Source organism: Durio zibethinus, chromosome 17 (genome assembly GCF_047325235.1).
Source record: "Durio zibethinus cultivar Kanyao isolate XHJ-2024 chromosome 17, ASM4732523v1, whole genome shotgun sequence".
Taxonomy (NCBI): domain Eukaryota; kingdom Viridiplantae; phylum Streptophyta; class Magnoliopsida; order Malvales; family Malvaceae; genus Durio; species Durio zibethinus.
Genome location: NC_143178.1, coordinates 9,578,519 through 9,602,176, shown reverse-complemented (window position 1 = coordinate 9,602,176; position 23,658 = coordinate 9,578,519). Strand labels below are relative to the sequence as shown.

General features: G+C 33.0%; 1 pseudogene; it reads left to right on the top strand.

Annotated features, from left to right (window-relative positions):
- The first annotated feature begins 12,435 nt into the window (after nucleotides 1–12,435).
- LOC111274488 (putative rRNA-processing protein EBP2 homolog pseudogene) lies at nucleotides 12,436–13,310 on the top strand (annotated as a pseudogene).
- Nucleotides 13,311–23,658: the final 10,348 nt, after the last annotated feature.

Sequence of the window (23,658 nt, the reverse complement as noted above, 5' to 3'; positions counted from 1 at the left end):
AGGTCCCATTCAGTTTGAACCTTTGCTTTCTCATCATATATTGCTATTAAGATTCCTAATTTTGAAGGCAAAATTTTCCATCCTCTACCTTGTAAATTTTACTCTCTATCCTTGACAATGTTCATAAAGTATGCAATCATCTTTGTTCCTCGCCCCTCCTCCTCCCTTTTCTTTTCTTTTTCCTCTCACACTCTATAATTATATAATCTAATTATTATGCATAGTTGGTTTATTAAAATCGAATATGAATATAATAACATAAAAATCATTAACAAACTAATTGATAAGATTGATAATTTATTTGTTTATATTGTATTTATTTTACATCAAATATGTATAAAATATAAAAATTATTATATTATAATTCATATTAATATGTTAAATATGAAATATAATTTTTTATTTTTAAATAAATTTATATATAATTATTATTAAAATTTTAAATCGTATTATTTTATATTTTTATATAATTTTATATCATATTTTATTTAAAATAACATTTAAAAGAATTATAAAACTGAAAAGGTTTACCAAATACAACTAGCGAATTAAGAGGGAAAAACAACCAACTGTTGGTTTTTGTCCTCTCAAGTCTCAAAGTTGGGTAGTGTTAGGGTAAAAATACTTTTCCATCATTATCAATCATTGTTTTTTCAAGCCAGGAAGAATGATTAATTTTTTGATATACGTGCGCACATGTTTTTATTTCTCAACCTTGTATTGTATATTTTTCTTTTTGTGTGGTGGAATCCACCTACCCACTGAATCTGATTTTTTTTTTTCTTTTGGAATGGCTTAATCTCTACGTTATTTCAAGTACTACTAGTCTTTGGATTTGAAAATTAAAAAAACAAATCTACAAATTAACAACTGTCGATATCTTTCAACTAATAAAGGAAAAGGAGAATTAAAAGAAGTCAAACCAAATGGTAGCTGCTCACTTTGGGTTTGGTTGTAATTTAAATCAAAGCTTGTTTTCTCAGGTAATGATGTTTCATATTTTGCTTTTTTTTTTTTTTTATCAAGTGACACATAGATCAACACAAAGAATTATGTATAATAAAAATACTTTTAGTTTATTAAAATAAAATATTATATTTTTTATTGATATGTGCCAACGTAGTTTAAAAATTAATCCATCGTAACATGTAATATAATCACCAAAATATCATATTTTTCAAATTAAAGGTGAAACATTACCAATGTTAGTTGTTTTAAGTTAACTTTTAATAAAAAAAATTAAATTTATTAAAATTGAAATAGAGACAAAATTGAGATAATATAAATATCAAATTCAAATTTTGTTCTAACGAATTGTAATAGAGGGCAATTACATCCAACAACTTCCTTTACACGTTTTAATAATCCAAAAAAAAAGTTTGTAAAATTGTCTAGCACATGTCTAAGAGAGTTTTTAAAAAAACACAGAAAAAGAGCATGGATATTGAACTGATTTTTTTTTTTTTTTTTGAAATTGATTTTGGGTCTCTAACTATTTCTAAATATAGGCCTCATCAAGAGTAATTAGGCCCTAAAAGGTGATTTTTGGGTTGGATCATGGAAACAATCCATTCTTCTTTTTTTTTCCCTTTTGTTTTTTAATCCCAAACCCACACAACCAAAAACCCAAAATGGTCCAAACTCAATCCTAAAATGAAAGCACTTAGTATTAGAGGTATAATCGATTGAGTTCGAATCGATATAATATTATGTTTGAGTTCAAATTCAATTCCAAATTTAAGACTTGAAATTCGGCTCAAGTTCAATCAAGTTTTATTTTTTTAGTTCAAACTCGATTGAAGATAAAAATCAAACTATTTGAACTTGTTCGATTAACATGTAGAAATAAGTTCAATTTTTGTATTTGACAAAAACTCAAGTTTGAAATATTTTATTAATTAAAATATATTAAAATATAAAAACTCGATTAAGCTTGCAAACTATTCAAGTTAAGTGTAAAAATGCCTGAACTCAACTTAATCTATGAATCACGTTACTTGAACTCAAATTCGACTCGATAATAACCGAATCGAATTTAAATTTTATTTAAGTTGAACTTAAGTAACTTAGAAATACTAATGTATCACTTACACCCCTAATTGGCACTCCTCTCCAAACCTGAGCGACAGGGTTTTGCCAAGGTTTTGAGAACCAACAACAGGTATTTTCTTCTCAAATTTACTTGGTTTTCATCTTTTTATTGTGCCAAATTCTTGGAGTATGAAATAATATGATTTTAATTTAGGTATTGGCATTTTTTTTTTTATTCTAAAAAGCATAAATACTATTACAAATATTGATGTCAAATAATAGGTTTTAGTTGCCTTTTGTTATTTGTAATTTTTTTTCCTATTTTTAAAACTAGTGAAGTTTTTGTAAATCTAGGTTCTGATATGTGTTCTTACTCATAGTTTTGGAAGGTTTATGTGTTGTGCTTTTACCTTTTTCCTATCATATGGTTTGTTTTAGAAAATGTTCCTTTATATTTGATGTCCTATACTTTTGATCTATTATTTTCTTTGCCTTGTCGCCTATGATTTTGGTTGCTTTATATGGGAATAAAAAATAGTGTGAAAAAAATTAGCCAATCGTATTTGCATCATAACTGTAGACACCCAATTAGGTCCAGGCCCAGATCAATTGGGCCTGGCCCAAATGGGTAAGCCCAATTCAATTTTATCTTGTATTTTTTTTTCTTCTTCTTTTGTATTTTATGTATTGTATTATTTATTATTATTATTATTATGTATTAATATATGTATATATTTATTTATTTATTTATTGTTAATATTTATGTGTATTTTATTATTTATGTATTATTACTAATATGTATATATATATTTTTTATCTTTTTTATTTTATTTATTTTTGTATTTTTACTTATCTAATTATATATCTGATATTTTTTTATTATTATTTTTATCCTATAATATCTTTTGATTTATCTTTTCTAATTATCTAATTTTTTTTTTATTATTTTGATTTTTATTTTGGAGGGCTAGGATTGAAAGTTGAAGAATCCCACTGGGAGTGGGAATTCAATCAGAAGAGTTCAGATTTGATTCAAAGATTGAATTCCAGTTCAAAGGGGAATTGGGATTGATCAGAAACTCCTGATCAATCCCTATATAAAGCACCTCCTGGAACAGAATGAAACACAAAAAAAACAGTAAGCAAAGCTACTGATTTGAGAGAAAAGGAGGCGTATAGGAAACTAAGAAAAGTTTAGGAGTGTTCTGGGAGTGAGAAAAATTTTTTAGAAATTTTTGGCGAAAATTTTTTTATGGAAATTTCTGGGAAATTTCCAGATTCCGGCGAAAATTCCGGCGAAGTTTGAATTTTTCGGCGAAAATTTCGGCCAACATTGAATTTTTCGACGACCAACCCAGTTTCCGACGAAGAATCCCAGAAACCGGGATCTTCCGACCAACTTCATGTGAAATTTCCAGATTCCGGTGACTTTTTCCAGATTCCGACGAAAATTCCACCGGTGTTCTTCAGTTTTTAGAGAAAAGGGAGAGGAAAAAGGAAGAAGAGAGAGAGAGAGAGAGGAGAAGGGTTCTACCAAAAAATAGAGGGAAGTGCCTTTTATACCCTTTTAAAACGACGTCGTTTTGGCCTTAAGTAACCCAGAGGATCCGCGCGTTTTGTCGAACCCGACCCGACCCGGGCATCGACCCGCTTTCTGACCCGCGCGTGCCAGCCTCCCTCCGAGCCGAGCCGAGCCGAGCCAAGCTACCAAGCTGCTCCCCCGAGCCGTTTCTCTGCCTTGAGCCGAGCCGCGATCCGAGCCGCTCCAGGTTTTTTTTTTTTTTCCTTTGTTTATTTGTTTATTTTATTTTTTATTTATTAGATTAGGTTTATGTAATATTTTTTTAATTTATTTTTATTTATTTTTTATTATTTTATTTTCTTTAAATAAAAATAAAAAATTCCAAAAAAAATATATTTTTAGGGAAAAGTTGAAAGTATCAATTTTCCTTAAGAATAAATTTCCAAAAAATATTTTTAGGGAAAAGTTGAAAGTATCGATTTTCCTTAAAAGAAAAATAAATTTCCAAAAAAAAAATATTTTTGGGGAAAAGTTGAAAGTATCAATTTTCCTCATAAATAAATTTCATAAATTTCAAAAAAAAATATTTTTAGAGAAAAGTTGAAAGTATCAATTTTCCTTAGAAATAAATTTTCAAAAAATATTTTTGGGGAAAAGTTGAAAGTATCAATTTTCCTCATAAATAAATTTCAAAAAAAAAATATTTTTAGGAAAAAGTTGAAAGTATCAATTTTCCTTAAGAATAAATTTCCAAAAAATATTTTTAGGGAAAAGTTGAAAGTATCAATTTTCCTTGAAAATCAAAATTTCAAAAAAAATATTTTTGGGGAAAAGTTGAAAGTATCAATTTTCCTTAGAAATAAAATTTCAAAAAAAGGGTTTTTGGGGAAAAGTTGAAAGTATCAATTTTCCCTACCAAAAAAAAAAATCATTCTTTCCTTCCTTTCTATCTTAATTTTGATTTTGTTTTTTTCTTTTAAATAATCCGACGACGGAGCCTCTGCAAGTGAAACAGTAGTTTTTCTTGCATACTCCTGAAGTGAGGGAATTTTCTCAATTTTCTGCTAAAAGTATTAGAGTCAATTGAGAATAATTTTCAATAATTAATTACTTGGTAAAATTTTAAGGCTTTTGGATAACACAAATTCAAGTTGGTACCATCTTTTGATGGGCGTTGTGAGGCTGCTATAACCTTCCTCACACGTAACCGAACTTTCGAACTCTGTTCTGGTTAGTAGACCTGAACCTATTCTTTTAGGGACCCTTAAACTTAGGTGTTCCCTGAAAGGACAGATTCCATAGGTGACCAATCGCACCTGGATAAAAAAGATTGGTGGCGACTCTTTAAAGTCAATGTCTAGCGATAGATCCCCGGATCTAGATGTTACGACAGCTTGGCGACTCCACTGGGGACCTTGAGAGTCAGGCCAGCAAATAATTTGTGTTATCCAAAAGCCAAATGAAATTGAACCTTGTTGTATATATGTGTTATTATTCATTCATGTTTATTTGCTTTGTTAATTATGTCATTCATATGCATGTGCATAACATGAGCTCTACACCCGAGCTCCGTCCCTCTAGGAGGGAGTAAAGTACCTATTGCTTTCGTGAGGTCTAATGCCTCCGCAGTGGCTAGCGAAATACTCCCACTCAAATTGAACCTTTTCCGCTTGTAGCCTGTAATGGGTGAGGATTAGGGTGCCTTACTAGTCTGTGATGGACAGGGATGTAAGGAGCAATTTGAGAACCTTTAGACTTTGACCTTAAACCACATGTAGTGAACCTTAAGAGTGCCTACACCTAAGATAGAGCCCTTTCTACCCAATGATAGATATACCCTGAAATTAAGACACAGAAAGAGTGTTTGTCTAATCATTTTGATTGTTTAACTTTGTGTATTATTTTTATCATATGTAACATTATGCATCAACATCACTTACGTTTCATCCACGGAACTAACTATGTTATTTGTCTGATTGTATGCATCTGTATTCTTTTCATGATCATGTTTCAACACAATCATTTGCATTCATTTCATACTAGATTTCATTCAAAAAATGTACATTTCATTTGTGTATCAAAGCATCATACATAAGGTACAGCATAACATTTCTAATCATAAGTATGGTACTCAAGGTCCGAGGATAGCTCCATCTAGCGAAAACCCTGCTCATCCATACAACACAAGATCCAGAGCAAGGCAAATGGAAGAAGAAAGTTCTCATAGATTTGAAAAGCTAGAAAAAGCTCAGGAGAAGATTGAAAGTGAACTAAGCAAGATTCTGAAGGCTCTTAATAACATTAATAAAGGAAAAAAAGTTGAAGGAAGTACAAGCCAGCAAGAAGTGGCTGACCCTTTGTACCCTCCAAGTTTTGGCCCACTTCAAGCCCAGTCTGCTCAAGAGGTCCCATCACAACATTTCGCATATCTTGGAATGCCATCAGCTTTCAACCCAGGGCAGTATAATAGCTATATAAATCCTGTCTTCACTGAAAAGGCAGTAGAACCAATTCCTGATCTAGATGATTTAAAAGAAAAAGAAAAGGAAAAGATAAGGGTAGAAGCTGAGGAAAGTTTCAAGATTAGCATGCTAGAGCAAAAGCTAAGGGCTGTGGAAGGATTTAGCTTCTATGGGTCAGTTGATGCTGCTGGGCTCTGCCTAGTTCCTGATGTGGTTATCCCCCATAAGTTCAAAGTATCGAAATTTAAAAAATATGACGGTACAAAGTGCCCTAAAACCCACATCACCATGTATTACAGGAAGATGGCAGCTCATGCACATGATGAAAAACTCTTGATGCATGTCTTTCAAGATAGTCTTACTGGTTCTACTGCCAGGTGGTATGTTCAGTTGGATAAGACCCACATTCGCTCTTGGAGTGATATGGCTCATGACTTCATCAGTCAATATCGACACATCATCGATTTGGCCCCTGATCGTTTATCTTTACAAAATCTAGAGAAAAAGTCAAATGAGTCTTTTAAAGAGTATGCCCAGAGGTGGAGGGATATTGCTTCTCAAGTACAACCTCCTTTGACTGAGAAAGAAACTACAGTATTATTTGTCAGTACTTTGAAGCCTCCCTATTATGAAAAGATGATAGGGAATGCAACAAAGAATTTTACTGACATGGTAATCTCTGGAGAAATTATTGAAAGTGCCATAAAAAATGATAAGTTGAAAGGAGGAGAAACCAAGAAGACATCAGAAAAGAAAGAAGCTGAAGCTCAAGCTGTGAGCTTTGATAGACAACAATTCGGGGGTTATCAACCCTATCCATCCCAAGGTTACTCTCCATACTATCCTGCTGTGAATAACGCCTCATTCTACCCATACCAGCTAGCCCCACAACCATCTTATTCATCCACTTACCGCCTTAACATTCAAGCTCCTGTAAGAACCCAAATTCATCCTACTAACCCAACAAGTGGCTCACGAGAACAACGAACTACTCGAGAAAAACCTGTATTTGATCCAATCCCTATGACTTATACAGAGTTATATCGAGAACTTTATAATAGCCACTTGATTGCCCCCAACCATGTGGAACCGCTTAAACCACCCTATCCAAAGTGGTATGATCCTACAGCCCGCTGTGACTACCATTATGGAATTACTGGTCATTCTACTGAAAATTGTACTGCTTTAAAGCATAAGGTGCAACGGTTGATCAATGATGGAATGGTAAGTTTTGATCAGGGAAAAGCAACGGCACCTAATGTTAATGTACTTAGCGAAAGTCAAGAACAGAAAGGGTTCGAAGAGTCACAATGAATTGAGGGGCAAGATGTCAATAGAGATTCTTCACCTGATCGCATAGGGGGACAATTTTTAAAAAATGGAGATAAGGCTGGTTGAAGGTTTCTTCTGTCATTTTAGGATATCTTTTCAAATAATGTTAGATTTCTTTTTGCAATATGACTTCACTTGTTATCATTTTAATAAAGGCAAGTCAATACATTTCATTACATTTTTCTCTTTCACTTGACCATTACTCCATGCTCCGTTACCTTTCATAGCTTTACATTCTCATTCTTAAATTTCAGATGATGAATATTTAGACAATGATAACAATGATTCTGGGATTTAATTTTGAGAACTCATCCACGTCAATGTGAGGAGATGATTTCAGCAAAAAGTAAGCTGTTACTGAAGGTGAAATAGATATGTCTTGAAGGTGTGCAATCTTTTATACAAGTTCATGAGCTTTGTTCAATAGATGATGTTCAAGAAAGGTATTCACAATTGAGATGAAAAATGGCCATCTTTCTTTTACCATTTGAAAAACCATTTATTGTTACCCCTTTGAGCTTATCATTTTTTTGAAGAACCCCAACCAAGGATCACCCTCTACACTGGAGGGTAAATTTTGAAAAAAAAAAAAGGAAAAAAACACCACAAAAGGTCTCAAAAATGGAAAGAGAAAGAAAAGCAAAAGAAAAATAAAAGCCACACATGACTTGGGGCAAAGTAATGAGAATCCTTTGTGTGAGGAAAGAGAAAAGTAGTGAAATGATGTGGGGGCAAAATGCCAAGCTGCATCAAATGATCCTTTGGTTTTGAACATTTTTAATACATGTTTTGAGCCTATTATATCCTTTTTTTTATGACCCTTCACCTTGGCCTTCATTACAACCTTGAAAAGTCCATTTGGATCAAATGTGAATACTCAACTTGAATGATCATAGGTTGAGCAAAGACATGCTCATGATGAAGCAATGGAATCATGCTACATGAAAGATATGGATGAAAAATGAGAAAAGAGAAAAAAAAAAAGGGGAAAAAATGAGAAAATGAAAAAATAAAAAAGGAGATTCAAATTGAAAACCTGAAAGGGTGATTTTGGTACCAAAAAAAAAAAGATCTAGGTCAAATGGCTCACATGAATGAAAGATCAAAGACATCTGAAGAACCCTCAAAGACTGGGGCAAAGTTCGCCAAGCTCAAGTTGACTTCAACAGTAAATGGAATGAGTTTTTGAAAAAGAATCCTAGATTAATGTTGAAAATTGTCTGAATATTCATCATTTGGACATACCATTCACCCCAATGACATGTATCCAATTTATTTCGTTTTTCATTTGTTTTGTACTAAAACAGATCTTCATTATTTATCTTTACCATAATTCACCTTGTGTTCTCTTATCATTACACCCCTAGAATGAATTGAGAAAATGCTTGATTGCATTGTATTTGTCAGGATTTGAAATGATAATGAATGAATGAATATGTGCTTAAAAGAGTCTTGCATTCATTTGAAAAAAAATCTAAGATGATGGTGGAGACAAAATGAAGAAATGGTAGAAACCTAGAGGAGATGATTTAGAAGGATATATGATGTGATCAAATGAAGAAATGGGGCAGTGATACAATCAAGTGATGAGTACGAGGATGAATTGGTCGATATGACTTGCAAGTTGTGATTGAATGATGAAGACAAAATCTATTTTGGAAAGGTTAATGCTGAGACACCTATGAGTAATGACCCCGTGATGGTGGATGAAACTTGTTTTAAAATTTGTTAGTGCTGAGAAATTCATTGAATGATGGTCAAGTGATGATCGATTGATGAAGCTTATTCCAAAGTATTGAAAAACAGAACAAGGAAGAATCTAAGTGGAAGAGACAATTAAGAGCTACACTGGTTCGATCCTAGAAGAGCAGTGTAATTGGATCCTTGAGGAATCAAAGGGCTTGACACCTAAGAAAGAAAAAAGCTTGAGAAACTTGATTACCATACATTGAACAGGAATTGATTGACCAACATTTGCATAGCATGCATTGAAATTCATATGTATTTGCATAGCATACACTACTTTCAGGAAAGTATAGTGTACAAATTCAAGAAGCAGGGGTGTTCCAACATCCCACATGAAAAAGACAGATATGAAAAGACTTTGCAAGTTTGAGAAGAAATTTGTCAAGTAAGTTCCTAATCCTTGAAATAGGATGTCTCTTGGTATCAGGATTGATTTATAAGACCTTTGGGCATAATCTCCTGAAATCCCTTCAAACACAACTTTCAACTCCTTTGGACATGATTGTCAAGGAGCAATTTACTTTTCCCAAAGTCGTGGTGCCTCTGTTTAGAGGAGCAATTTACTTTCCAAAGTCGTGGTGCCTCTGTTTAGAGGAGCAATTTACTTTTCAAAAGTCGTGGTGCCTCTGTTTAGAGGAGCAATTTACTTTTCCAAGTTCGTTGCCTCTGTTTAGAGGAGCAATTTACTTTCCAAAGTCGTGGTACCTCTGTTTAGAGGAGCAATTTACTTTCAAAGTTCCGTTGCCTCTGTTTAGAGGAGCAATTTACTTTTCCAAAGTTGTGGTGCCTCTGTTTAGAGGAGCAATTTACTTTTCCAAGTTCGTTGCCTCTGTTTAGAGGAGCAATTTACTTTCCAAAAGTCGTGGTGCCTCTGTTTAAAGGAGCAATTTATGTTTCTCAAAGTCGTTGAGCCTCTGTTTAGAGGAGCTTTGGTAAAAAAAACAAAAAAACAAAAAAAAAACAAAAAACAAAAAAACCAAAAAATGTTGAGTTGAGTCTTGATTGGGTGTCTACGTCTTTGCGTAATTTCTGTTTCACAGAAAATGTGCAAAGAGGGGCAGCTGTAGACACCCAATTGGGTCCAGGCCTAGATCAATTGGGCCTGGCCCAAATGGGTAAGCCCAATTCAATTTTATCTTGTATTTTTTTTTCTTCTTCTTTTGTATTTTATGTATTGTATTATTTATTATTATTATTATGTATTAATATATGTATATATTTATTTATTTTTTTTTTGTTAATATTTATGTGTATTTTATTATTTATGTATTATTACTAATATGTATATATATATATATTTTATCTTTTTTATTTTATTTATTTTTGTATTTTTACTTATCTAATTATATATTTGATATTTTTTTATTATTATTTTTATCCTATAATATCTTTTGATTTATCTTTTCTAATTATCTAATTTTTTTTTTATTATTTTGATTTTTATTTTGGAGGGCTAGGATTGAAAGTTGAAGAATCCCACTGGGAGTGGGAATTCAATCAGAAGAGTCCAGACTGGATTCAAAGATTGAATTCCCGTCCAAAGGGGAATTGGGATTGATCAGAAACTCCTGATCAATCCCTATATAAAGCACCTCCTGGAACAGAATGAAACACAGAAAAAACAGTAAGCAAAGCTACTGATTTGAGAGAAAATGAGGCATATAGGAAGCTAAGAAAAGTTTAGGAGTGTTCTGGGAGTGAGAAAAATTTTTTAGAAATTTTTGGCGAAAATTTTTTTCTGGAAATTTCTAGGAAATTTTCAGATTCCGACAAAAATTCCGGTGAAGTTTGAATTTTCCGGCGAAAATTTCGGCCAACATTGAATTTTTCGGCGACCAACCCAGTTTTCGACGAAGAATCCCAGAAACCGGTGATCTTTCGGCCAACTTTCGATGAAATTTCCAGATTCCGGTGAAAATTCCACCGGTGTTCTTCAGTTTTTAGAGAGAAGGGAGAGGAAAAAGGAAGAAGAGAGAGAGAGAGGAGAAGGGTTCTGCCAAAAAACAGAGGGAAGTACCTTTTATACCCTTTTAAAACGACGTCGTTTTGGCCTTAAGTAACCTAGAGGATCCGCGCGTTTTGCCGAACCCGACCCGACCCGGGCGTCGACCCGCTTTCTGACCCTCGCGTGCCAGCCTCCCTCCGAGCCGAGCCGAGCCAAGCTACCAAGCCGCTCCCCCGAGCCGTTTCCCTGCCTTGAGCCGAGCCGCGATCCGAGTCGCTCCAGGTTTTTTTTTTTTTTTTTTTGTTTATTTTTTTATTTTATTTTTTATTTATTAGATTAGGTTTATGTAATATTCTTTTTATTTATTTTTATTTATTTTATTTTCTTTAAATAAAAATAAAAAATTCCAAAAAAAAAATATTTTTAGGGAAAAGTTGAAAGTATCAATTTTCCTTAAGAATAAATTTTCAAAAAATAGTTTTAGGGAAAAGTTGAAAGTATCGATTTTCCTTAAAAGAAAAATAAATTTCCAAAAGAAAAATATTTTTGGGGAAAATTTGAAAGTATCAATTTTCCTCAGAAATAAATTTCATAAATTTCAAAAAAAAATATTTTTAGGGAAAAGTTGAAAGTATCAATTTTTCTTAGAAATAAATTTTCAAAAAATATTTTTGGGGAAAAGTTGAAAGTATCAATTTTCTTCATAAATAAATTTCAAAAAAAAAATATTTTTAGGGAAAAGTTGAAAGTATCAATTTTCCTTAAAAGAAAAATAAATTTCTAAAAAAATATTTTTGGAGAAAAGTTGAAAGTATCAATTTTCCTTGAAAATCGAAATTTCCAAAAAATATTTTTGGGGAAAAGTTGAAAGTATCTATTTTTCCTACCAAAAAAAAAATCATTCTTTCCTTCCTTTCTATCTTAATTTTGATTTTGTTTTTTTCTTTTAAATAATCTGACGACGGAGCCTCTGCAAGTGAAACAGTAGTTTTTCTTGCATACTCCTGAGGTGAGGGAATTTTCTCAATTTTCTGCTAAAAGTATTAGAGTCAATTGAGAATAATTTTCAATAATTAATTACTTGGTAAAATTTTAAGGCTTTTGGATAACACAAATTCAAGCTGGTACCATCTTTTGATGGGTGTTGTGAGGCTGCTATAACCTTCCTCACACGTAACCGAACTCCCGAACTCTGTTCTGGTTAGTAGACCTGAACCTATTCTTTTAGGGACCCTTAAACTTAGGTGTTCCCTGAAAGGACAGATTCCATAGGTGGCCAATCGCACCTGGATAAAAAAGATTGGTGGCGACTCCCTAAAGTCAATGTCTAGCGATAGATCCCCGGATCTAGACGTTACGACACTAACGACCTTTTGAATTTCCTTTTTTTTTATAACATGTTTTACACAATAGGGTTAAAAAGTAAAGAATCAACCTTACTAGCTGAGAATGCACTGGAAGACAGTGATGTAATGGATGATCTTGGTAGGGAAAAGTTTGAATCTAGGTTAGAATCAGATGAGGAACATGTGAAGTTGGCTGAGCCTTCAAAAAATTCTATATATAATAGAGATGGCCTCGTTGAGAAACTAAAAGATATCAGCTAGCCAAAATATGTTGAATGGATGCACAAGCTGTGCTTTGATATTGATCAAGAGAAAGAGGTGGATGTGAATGATGACCTGGCAAAAAAGCTTACTTTCTATACACAGGCATTGGAGGGGACAAGGTTGGCATTTGACAAGTTTAAGTTAATAGGGCTACATTTTCTTAAGCCATATGACTATTACGCAGAGATGGTTAAAGACAGATACATACATGCATAAGGTGAAAAGTAGGCTTTTGGCATAGAAGAGACAGATTGAAGAATCTAAAGAGAGAAAAAAAGATTAAAAAGGCTAAAAAAATTACAAAAAGGTTCAAGTTGGGAAGTTGAAAGAAAAAATTGAATAAAAAAAAAGATTGAGGAAGTTAAGACGTGGAAGAAACAAAGGCAGCGGAGTAGTTTCCCTACAGATAGCAAAGATAGTAAGTTGGAATTAGGTTTTGAGGATGGTAAAGCATTTGAGAGGTCAAGTAAGAAAAGGCTTGGGTATCTCCAAGGGATCGCTTTGGAGAATAGGCACAATAAGGTGGTGGAAAAGGTAAGAATATGAAAAACAAGGAGTTCAGGAATTCTAAGTTTGGATTTGAAAAGAAAAAGGGTTTAAAAAAACAAAACACTGATGTATATACGAATGATCTTAGAAATAAGCTATTGTTTCATCTTTAAGCATACTTTTGATATCCTAATTGAGTAATAGTAGTTTGAAGTCATGACAGAAATCACTATTTTTCAGGTTGAATTTACAAAGAAACCATCTTATATAACATAAGTTACATCATGTAAACTAAGACCATTAGTTTGCAATAAAACTATCAATTGATGCTTGATCCAGCCTTTCATCACTTATGAGAAAAATGACATTTGAAGCATAAGAATTGCATCAAGGTAAGTTTAGCCAATGCTACTCAGGCCCCAAGTACAAACTCATCAACTAGATTTTATGATTTTTTTCCCTCAAGAAATTTAAGTTTTTCCAAAAAATAATGTCAATATGTTATTCGAAAAGGAAAAAAGTACCAATAATGCAAGGTAGTTGGTGTTTCATTGTATATCTTTTGCTTTTAAATTCTGTTCTACCACATTCTTAATTATAGATTCTTCCATAGTTCCATTTACCTTATTAGTACAATGTATTGGAATTCTGAACTCAACATGTTCAATTAACATGATTATAAACATAAAAAGTCAAAGTTTAGAACGAAACATCAATTATGAATATGAGAATTTTCATTTTGATCTGTAACTCTTGCTTGATTTCATCCTCCACTTTCTTATTTAATTTTTCATTCATCAAAAAAATAAAAAGTTTCAACTAGACTTGCTTCGTTGAAATTGTCAAGTTTGGATACAGAAAATACCCAAGCTAAGCTATTTGTTGGTGCTGAGTTTCGACGTAAAAGTATTCATGTAAATATAAAAGAAAAATACAATAGAGGTAAAAGCAGAAGGTGTTCTTTGCTTTTGCACTCTGACGCATAAGTCAATAAAGATCAAATCGATAAGAAAGTAGAAAGAAAAGAAAAATATAGTAAATGGGATGAACTTACCTTTACGGTGCCTGAGTCTTCATATTTATAGGTAAGCTAAAGAGGACTATAAGGGGACAATTAGGATAGAACTGAGCTGAGATGGCACTAACCATGTCAAGTCAGATCGCCACAAATGACAAAGATGCCTATGGTTATCTACTGAAGGCTTTAAGAAGAGAAAAGATCACTATACCCCTTTAACCATCGAATTCCCCTAACAATCTGTCTCCACATCAGGCAATCGAATATCAGATCACCAAATTTATTATCGATGTCCTTGATGTAGGATAGATTGGCTTAAGGAACAAATTGGTAACTTGGCTCATTGAAGGTCGATGTTGCATGGAGAGATCAATTTTGGACGATGACTAGCTTTGAGTCACGATCTGACCTGACGATTATTCGATTGTATGTGTTTTGGATTGAGTGTATAAAAAATTTAAAGATTGCCAAGATCATAATTATTTGGGGTGATTCGAGATTAATGTTAGAGTTCATCTGGTTGTGATGAGACTTGCATGTTTTTTTTTAAAATTTGGATCTGAGCCTCTATTTTGAACCCTGAAAGTAAACAAAACTCTTGGTTTACCTCTGATGATTGTCTAATTTAGATGGCCTGTCCTGGGTTTCATCCAGTTAGGTCGATCTAACAGCATTAAATGAAGAGAGAAGTGGTTTGAGTGAAAAAAATTTAAAGTAAAAAGATAAAAAGATGTCTACCAACCTATTTTCTGACACGTGGCATAGAATATGTCATCCATCTGGTCTGTAATGCATCTATATAAAAGGTTGGTAGGGCTTTAGCTTTTCACCTTTTATTTTTTTTACTATCAATTCGACCTAAAATTTTTTATCTCAACAACTTCCTAACCTTTAAAGTTTTTTCTACACCTATTTCAGTATGTATTTTTAACCACGTCATCTAGTACAAGTTTTGAAAAAGCTAAAACTTATAGGGTAGAGCCAAGAAAAAGTTAATGAGGGCAGTAAGATGATGACCTGATTCCCCCTATTATTGGGGGTCACAACTATGAAAAAAAGGCTTATTGGTTTAACCCAATGTCCAAAAAAAGGCAATAATGTAATGAAAAGAATGCTTGAGCAAGAGATGAGCAAGTTTTGAGCACGTAAGAGCTATGTGCTCATATCAACTTCAAACTTCAACATCCATTCATTTTCTCTGTCGTTCAAGTCAGTTCATCTTCTATGGCCGATCTCTCTTCCTCTTCGATCATTCTTCTTTCTAGGGTTCGAACTCTTTCATCTTTTGCCACTTCTACTATCCCTCTTCAATCAATTTTTTTAGACATTTTATCTTCTCTTGAGGGGTCTGCACCTTGTCTTTCTTTTTTTGAGATCGAGTTACTTTCATCCACTATTCTTCTTTGGGATCTATCTCTTATCTAACATATAAATTCTTCTAACAAGGATAGTTCTGAAGAGGAATAAGAGAAAGGGATCCCCTTGGCTAAAAAGAAGTGATGATGAAGGGAAAAGTTTTGTAAAGTAGGATGAACTTGTCGAAGTCTCTATATATACTCCTTGTAACCTCAGTATGATCTCCAATGACATGATAAACAAGCTAAAAGGTAGGGTAAATCTAGAAGATTGACCTAACATGTGCTCGACACATCACATTCGTGCTCTGGGTACCACTTTCTTTTTTTTTCAAAGAAATGTACAGTATAATAACGTCAAACTCCTCAGACTAAGTCATTAATAAATTAGAGTCACATCGGCTCTATGTATATTGGGATTCGTTCATGGCCAATTTGAGGTTTTCACATCATCCTTTATTTATTTTAATTTTTAATTCTTACAATTTGATCATCATTCAGCTCACCCTAAATTATATTTGGTATATAGTTGCTTTTATTATCACTTATCAACAACTAAATATTTTTCATTCTCTTCCTTTATTCAATGAGTTCTTTTATCTTAAAAAAATATCCTAATGATAGCAGGTGGTTTTATATCATAGTTCGATCAAATAAAAAACTTCTCGTTGATTACCTGAGTTCAATAAAAAATTAGAAGCTACTCTTCTTATTCCTTAAGAAGAAAAAAGTAAATAAAAATAGTGAGCCTGAATTTGAGGCCTAAAAATAAGAAGTACACCAGGCTTTTCTATGGATGTACAGGTGCCCACCTTAGAGATCGAAGAGAAAGATATGGAGGTCATCAAAAGTAAAGTGTCCTTCCTACTCCTATTGATGAGAGTGCTCCCTCTACCCCTGTTACTATTGACAAATAAATTCTATAATTTTTTTGTTTTTGACTTTGTAAATTTTTGACTTTGAGGTCATCTTTCTGTAATGACCTCTCATACTTCAACTTATGTATTTTGTCACAACAAAATAAAAAGAAAATTTTTCTTAAGTTTCAGCTTGGATTCACCATTATTTCTTTTTTATTTGCATAAGTTTAAGATCAAGTAATAGATCTAAAAATAGATAATTAGACTGAAGACTTGCACAATTGCTTAGATCAGATAAACATAATTACAACTTCTAGGTCAAATTTCTTTAAATCACTTAAAAGCAAGCTTACCGAAGATAATTTAATTCGTGTGTTTGCATGTAAAATAATGTAAGTGTGAGCTCGATTTTAATCGATTTACTGGTAATAGAATGGTTTGCATTTCACATCCCATTTACAAAATAATACAAGTGTAAGCTTAGTTTATATCGAGTTACTGATAATAAATCTTTAAGTTATCTACATTCCATATCCTTAGAATAACATCGCCATTCAAATCCTGTAATTTATAGGTTGCATTGTGAACAAGCTCTTTAATAATATATGGTCCTTTCCACGTCGGGGCAATTTACCACCTCAATCATATACCCCTAAAGGTTTAACTTTTTTAAACACCTGGTTACCCTTCCTAATGTGCTTATACTAGACCTTTTTATTATAATAATTGGCTATTTTGTACTGGTAGGCTATAATCCGTATTAGGGCTATGTCTCTTTGTTCTTCGACAAGGTCAAGGTCGGCCCTAAGCACCTTTTCATTTTTTTTTTTTACTTTAATTCAACTCTTAAACTTGGCAGGCCAATCTCAATCACACTACAGCCTCTATTCCAAATGTTAAGTAAAAAGGGGTTTCACTAGTAGGCATCTTCATGGTTGTCCTTAAGGCCCACAAAACTCTTGGTAGTTTATCGGTGCATTTTCTTTTTGTCATGTTAAGTCTCTTTTTTAGAGCTTTTAATATTTTCTTATTTATAGTTTCAACCTACCCGTTGGGCTAAGGTAGGTAACTGATGTGAACCTAAGGTTAATGTGAAGATTTAAGCACTATTCCTTGAACTTTGGATTTTTGAATTATTTGTTATTGTCTATTATTATAGACTAAGGTAATCCAAATCTACAGACTATATTTTTTCACATAAATTTTTTGACTTGTGCTTCTGTGGTGATGGCTAGGGCTTTAGCTTCAACCATTTTATGAAATAATCTACTACTACTAAGATGAATCTCCTTTGACCTATGTTTAGGGTGAATGGTTTGAAGACATCAATTTCCCACTACATAAATTACCACAGGCTAATGATATGAGTGAGCTCATTTGAAGGAAGATGTTGCATATGGATAAATCTCTAACAGTTGTTGCATTTTTTCATTAGTTTGATCATATCCCTCCTGATGATGGGCCAATAATAGCTTACTTTAGCACTTTATAAGCCAAAAACCAAGGTCTGAAGTGACTTTGATATATTTCTTCATGGATTTCTTGGTAAGACATACTCTGCCTCTTCTTCATCAACACATCTTAAATAGGGTAGGCTAAAGGATCTTTTGTATAATTTTTTTGGATCATTATGTACTAAAGGGCCTTTTTCATCAATGCTTTAGTCTGGACTCTTTCATCAGGTAATACTTTCATGATTAAGTATGCTTTAATTACTGTCATACAGGTTTTTTTCTTTGTAACCTATCTCACAAGCTTGTTTTTGATACTTTTATGCACTAGTTCTTCTATTAGAACTCAGTATAGACTTTTCATTCTACTCCTAAAGTCAACTTAGATAGAAAGTCTGTTATTGAATTTTTTGATCTTGGTATCTTTTTCACTTTGACTTTCTTGAAGTCAACTACCAAGGCTAGTGCTTTGTTGAAATACTTTTGAATTCCATCTTTTTAAGCTTTGAACTCTCCATTTATCTAACCAATCACCAATTGGGAGTCACTATAAGTGGTTATGTATTAAACATTCAGCTCGGTTGTCAACCTGAGGTCAGTTATCAATGCCTTCTACTTTGCTTTATTATTAGATGTCTTGAACTTGAATATCAAGATGTATAGGTACTGTAGCCCTTTTAGGCTGATCAAAATGAAGTCGACTTTTCTATCCTAACTTTTAGTAGTTTCATCGACATAAAGCTTCAAATCATCCTTATCTAGGTTTTTTCTTTTCTCAAACTTTCCTTCAAGTTGTATTGAAGTACATTCTACGATGAAGTCTGCCAACACCTATGATTTTAATGTCGATCAAAGTGAAATGTATAGGTCAAATTTACTGGGCTCTATTGCCCATTTGATTAGCCTTTTTGACATTTCAGGCTTCTGTAAAACTTACTTTAGTGGTTAATTAGTCAGGACATAGATCGTGTGGGCTTAAAAGTATGGCCTAAGTTTCCTGGCCAAAATGATAATGTCATAGGCCAATTTTTCTATATCGTAGTAGTTAACTTCAGGCCCTATCAATACTTTACTTACAAAGTAAATCGATCATTGTTTTTTTTTTTTTTTGGATTAGGGTCAAGCAAATACCCTGATCTATGCTAGTTAAGTATAAGTACAATGTCTCGTTAGTCTTTGATTTAAACAGGACAAGCGGAGAGGATAAGAACTCTTTAAGTTCATCAAAAGCTTTTTAGCATTAAAGAGTTCAATGAAGTTAGAGACATTTCTAAAAATTTTGAAGAACGGTAGACATCATTCTATCGATCTGGACATGAATCAGCTAAATGCAACTATTCTCTCTATTAACTTTTATGATTTCTTTACTACAATTGGTGCCTTTATTTCTAGGATTGCCTGAACCTTTCAAGTTTCGCTTCTATCCTTCTTTAGTTGATCATTTAACGAAAGAACCTACCTAATGTAACCCCAAAAGCACTTTCACTCGGGTTAAATCTCTTATTATATTATCTCAAAGTGTTGAAAGTTTCTCTGAGGTCTTCTAAATGCTTAGTTAAACTTTTACTCTTGACTATCATGTCATCTATATATATTTTCATATTGTGCTCGATCTGGTCTTTAAATAACTTATTCACCAATCTTTGGTAGGTTGTCCCTGTATTTTTCAATTTAAAGGGTATGAACTTATAATAGTAAAGGCTTTTATCAGTAATAAAAACTATTTTATTCTTGTTCTTTTTTAATATTTTGATTTGATTGTCATAAAAATAGGCATCTATGAAGTTGAAGAAGTCATGCTCGGCACTATTATCTATTAGCCGACCTATGTTAGAGAGAAAGAAACTATTTTTTAGGCAAGTTTTATTCAAGTTAGTAAAGTCTACACATATTTTTCATTTTTTACTATGCTTTTTGACCATGACCATGTTGGCTATCCACTCAGGGTAGTAGAACTCTCTAATAAAGTCAACTTACAATAATTTGTCAACTTTTTCCTTAATGGCTTATTGTATTTTGAGGGTAAAAGTTCTTTTCTTTTATTAAATTGGTTTTATCTCGGGATTAGTGTATAGTCTATAAACCATCAGTTTGGTATCAATTTCGAGCATATCGGACGGTGTCCAAGCAAATAGGTTGGCATTATCTTTTATGAGTTAGATTAGTTTGTCTTTATATTGGAGCTTAGTTTTGATCGTATGTATTTTTTAGGAATATTGTTTCAGAATGGGATTGTCATGAGATTTTCAATCAGTTAGGGTCGATTTACATCCGACTTTGGTCTTTGGTCAATTATCACTTTTTGTTCAATTAGGTCGAGATCATTTTCTATAAAAATAAATCCTGACATGATGATTAGTTTATTGAAAATTTTATTGAACATATCAATAAAAGTGAAGTACATTCTTTATTTCATGTTATATTTTGGCCAACATATTAGCTTGATCTAAGTAACATCAAAGTGTTCACACATGCTTAAAAGCTCAGTTGTTTCTAATGTTGTCTCAAAAAATAGAACAAGATTAAACTTTTTCAGAGCTTATGAGCTCAAAGCGACTTAAAAGTGAGCTTCTCCTAAGTCAGTCTTACATTTTATGCTTTTGTTGGTGATTTCTTACTTTTTGTATGTTCTCTGTGTTGGTTTTTCTTTACTTTTAACCTCAATATCAATTGAGCTACCTGCATACTTCCCAGTCCTACCCTTCATCGTTATGACGTAACATTATCGTACCATAGACTGTTCTCCTTAAACTTTTTCAATCCCTCTAAATGTTGAAATCTTCACTTTCAAATAAGAAGCTGAGCCTATAAGCCACATAACAAACTAGCTAAGTTGGCCTAATACATGTTATAAATAGATGGGACATCCACTATCATGAATTTTATGACTAAAGTAATTGTCCATGGTTTAGTCCTTAAGGAGATTGGAAGCTTGATAGTCCCTATTACAAGCACTTGCTCATTCCTAAACCTCACTAATGTGGTGGTGATCGGTGTCAACTGATCTTCGCCAAACCCCATTTTTTTCAAACAATTATTGTACATGATGTTAATTAAACTCCCATTATCAAATAAGATTTTTTTGACCACATAGTTATACGCCAAGGTTGTGATCACTATGGCATCATCATGTGGGTATTGGATTCCCTTCAAATCTTTTGAGCTAAATGAAATCAACTCATCTCTCAAGTTTTTTTCTTTTTTGGCTGAAGTGCCTACTATCATTATCATGATCGAGAGCTACCTCTTGTGATCACATTAATCACCCCGATAATTAGCCTACTATTGTCAACTCAGACCTCTTCTTGTTTTAGCTCTTCTTATTGGGTATCCTTTCTTCCCTGCTGTGCTCTTCCCTCTTTGCCCCAGATGGGCATTCTATGGTCTTATCTGTAGTTTATTCTAGGTTGTCTTATCATTGTTATCCCATAAATCTTTTCAATTGACCTTGTCTTATCAGAGTTTCAATCTCATTTTTTAGGTCAACACAATCTTCGATATTATGATTAATATCTTTATGAAAGGTATATTTTTTGTCAGATCCCTCCTTTTGTTTTGTCTCAATGGTTTAAGCCATCTAAGGTCGAGATTTCTTTCAATTTACATCAAAATCCTCTCATGGGAGGTATTTAGTATAGTGTAGCTTTTTTTTTCACTAAGGCTTCTAGCCTTATGTCGTCTCCCTCTTAGAAGATCATAAAAATCTTTACCTTTTTTATGATCGACGAGAAAGAATGAACCTCTCTCACCTAGGCCACTAAAAAGGAGGGATAAGCTTCTCTCATCTCGATTTGTTTTTATTGTAACTTAAGCATTTATGAATTTTTTTGCTATTAATAAGACGTCAGCCAGAGTTTTTGGCAGTTTTAGTGACATGTCAGTTTTAAATGGTATTTTTTATCATTGAGTCCACTTGTTAGTATAATAATAGTGATCATCTGTTCTAGGTCTTTAACCTGTAGGTTTTTACGTTAAAATGCATGACATAGCTTTTCAATGTTTCATTTCGCCCTTGGTGAATTGACATCAAGCTTAGGTTCATTTTCTTTGTTTTTTGGCTACTCACAAATCTAGACAGGAATAAGTGGCTGAGTTTTTTAAATATAGTGATTGACCTTGGCTCCAAGCTGTTGTACCAGGACCAAGCTGTGCCTTTTAACGTAGTGGCTAGACCTTTACACATTAGAGCATTGTCTACCTCTTGTATTATTATGTTAGTTTTATAAAGTTTTAAATGATCAAATGAGTTAAACGTACCATCGTATGTCTCCAAGGGTGAAATTTTAAATCCTTTGAGAGGCAAGGCTCTGTTAATTTCTTCAGTAAAATGTGAGGTCTCCTAGAACTTGAGCTTATCCTCAAATGCCACTGTCTTCATTTTCAGCTCTTTTTGCCTAGCTTGCATCCAAGCTTTCAAATCTCTGTTCAGTTGAAATACATAGTCTATTTGTTTGGATTTTTAGGTTGTGACATGTGTAGATTTGTGGTTGAGGTAGTGATGAGTTGGGTTTGTGTGTTCTTCTTCTCTGAAGGTTAAGGAAGCTTTTACCTCTTCATAGCTTGATTGTCTGACAACGACTTCTTGGCTATGTGTAACTAAGTCTGGCACTTTTGAAACTTGCAGAGGGGTTATGTTTGCAACATCTGCTTGAGAGCTTATATTTGTTCTGTCAGGACTTGAAACTATTCCATGGTCGATCTCGTCTGTATTTAGCTAGAAGGATAAAATGCTGGCTAAGGTGAGTTTATGTTCTAGTTAGGGCGGCTATCTCTCTTTTCTCTTAGGTTCTTTTTCTTGGTGGCATTGTTTTGTGCTCGACAAATACGATATATCCCCTACATGGCACGCCAAATATTGGTGTCGAGTTTCGACCTAAAGGTATTCCTATAAATACATAAGAAAAGTACGATTAGAGGCAAAAACAGATGGTGTCCCTTGCATTTGTACTCTAACACGTAAGTCACTAATATCAAGTCAACAAGAAAGTATGAAAGAGAAAGAGAAAAAATGAATAGGATGAACTTGCTTTCACGAGGCCTTAGCCTTCATATTTATAGGTAAACTGAAAGAGATCATAAGAAAAAAATTAGGATAAGGCTGAACTAAGATAATATTGATCATGTCAAGCCAACCAAATATGTTAAGTTGATACATATGATAAAGATACATTTAATTATCTGCTAAAAATTTTAAGAGAAAAAAATATCAATATATATTTTTTACCATCAAATACCCCAACACTATTGATGACACAAAAGAGTAGAAGAAAAAAATCTAAAGTTTAATTTATCTAAGGATTTAGAATTTAAATTTTAATATCTATAAATTTTTTTATTTTTTAAAATGTATAGGGAACGGAGAAGGTTCCATTCCATGTGCGGTCCATGTGTCTTTGTGAGATTACATTAGAATTCGGCATTAGTAAATTGAAGGTGGCCCCACTTCGCAGTTGTCCAAAAGTCCATCAATAGATTAATGATTTTTTATTTTTTTTTGAGTAAAACAACCCATTAATAATAAATCAAAAACATTATGTAATTTGTCATTTCTAATTAAATTATAGCTTTCGCTCTACACTTCTGCTACAAAAGCTTCTCATCCACTCTTGTTTTCTTCAACTGTGGAGCGCTATAAATAGCTTAATCAAACTCCTGGCATTACCAACACTGGATTAACTGTTGCCATTCTCCTTCACTTCATTTTCTTGTCCCTTGGTTTTTGCAACCATGCTTGATTCTACATTGGATTCGATGGGCCAAGCTTTTTCCAACAATCTTTATGTTTTCTGTCTCTTCAATTTGATCATTGTCATGATCATCGTGGGTTCAAAGCATGG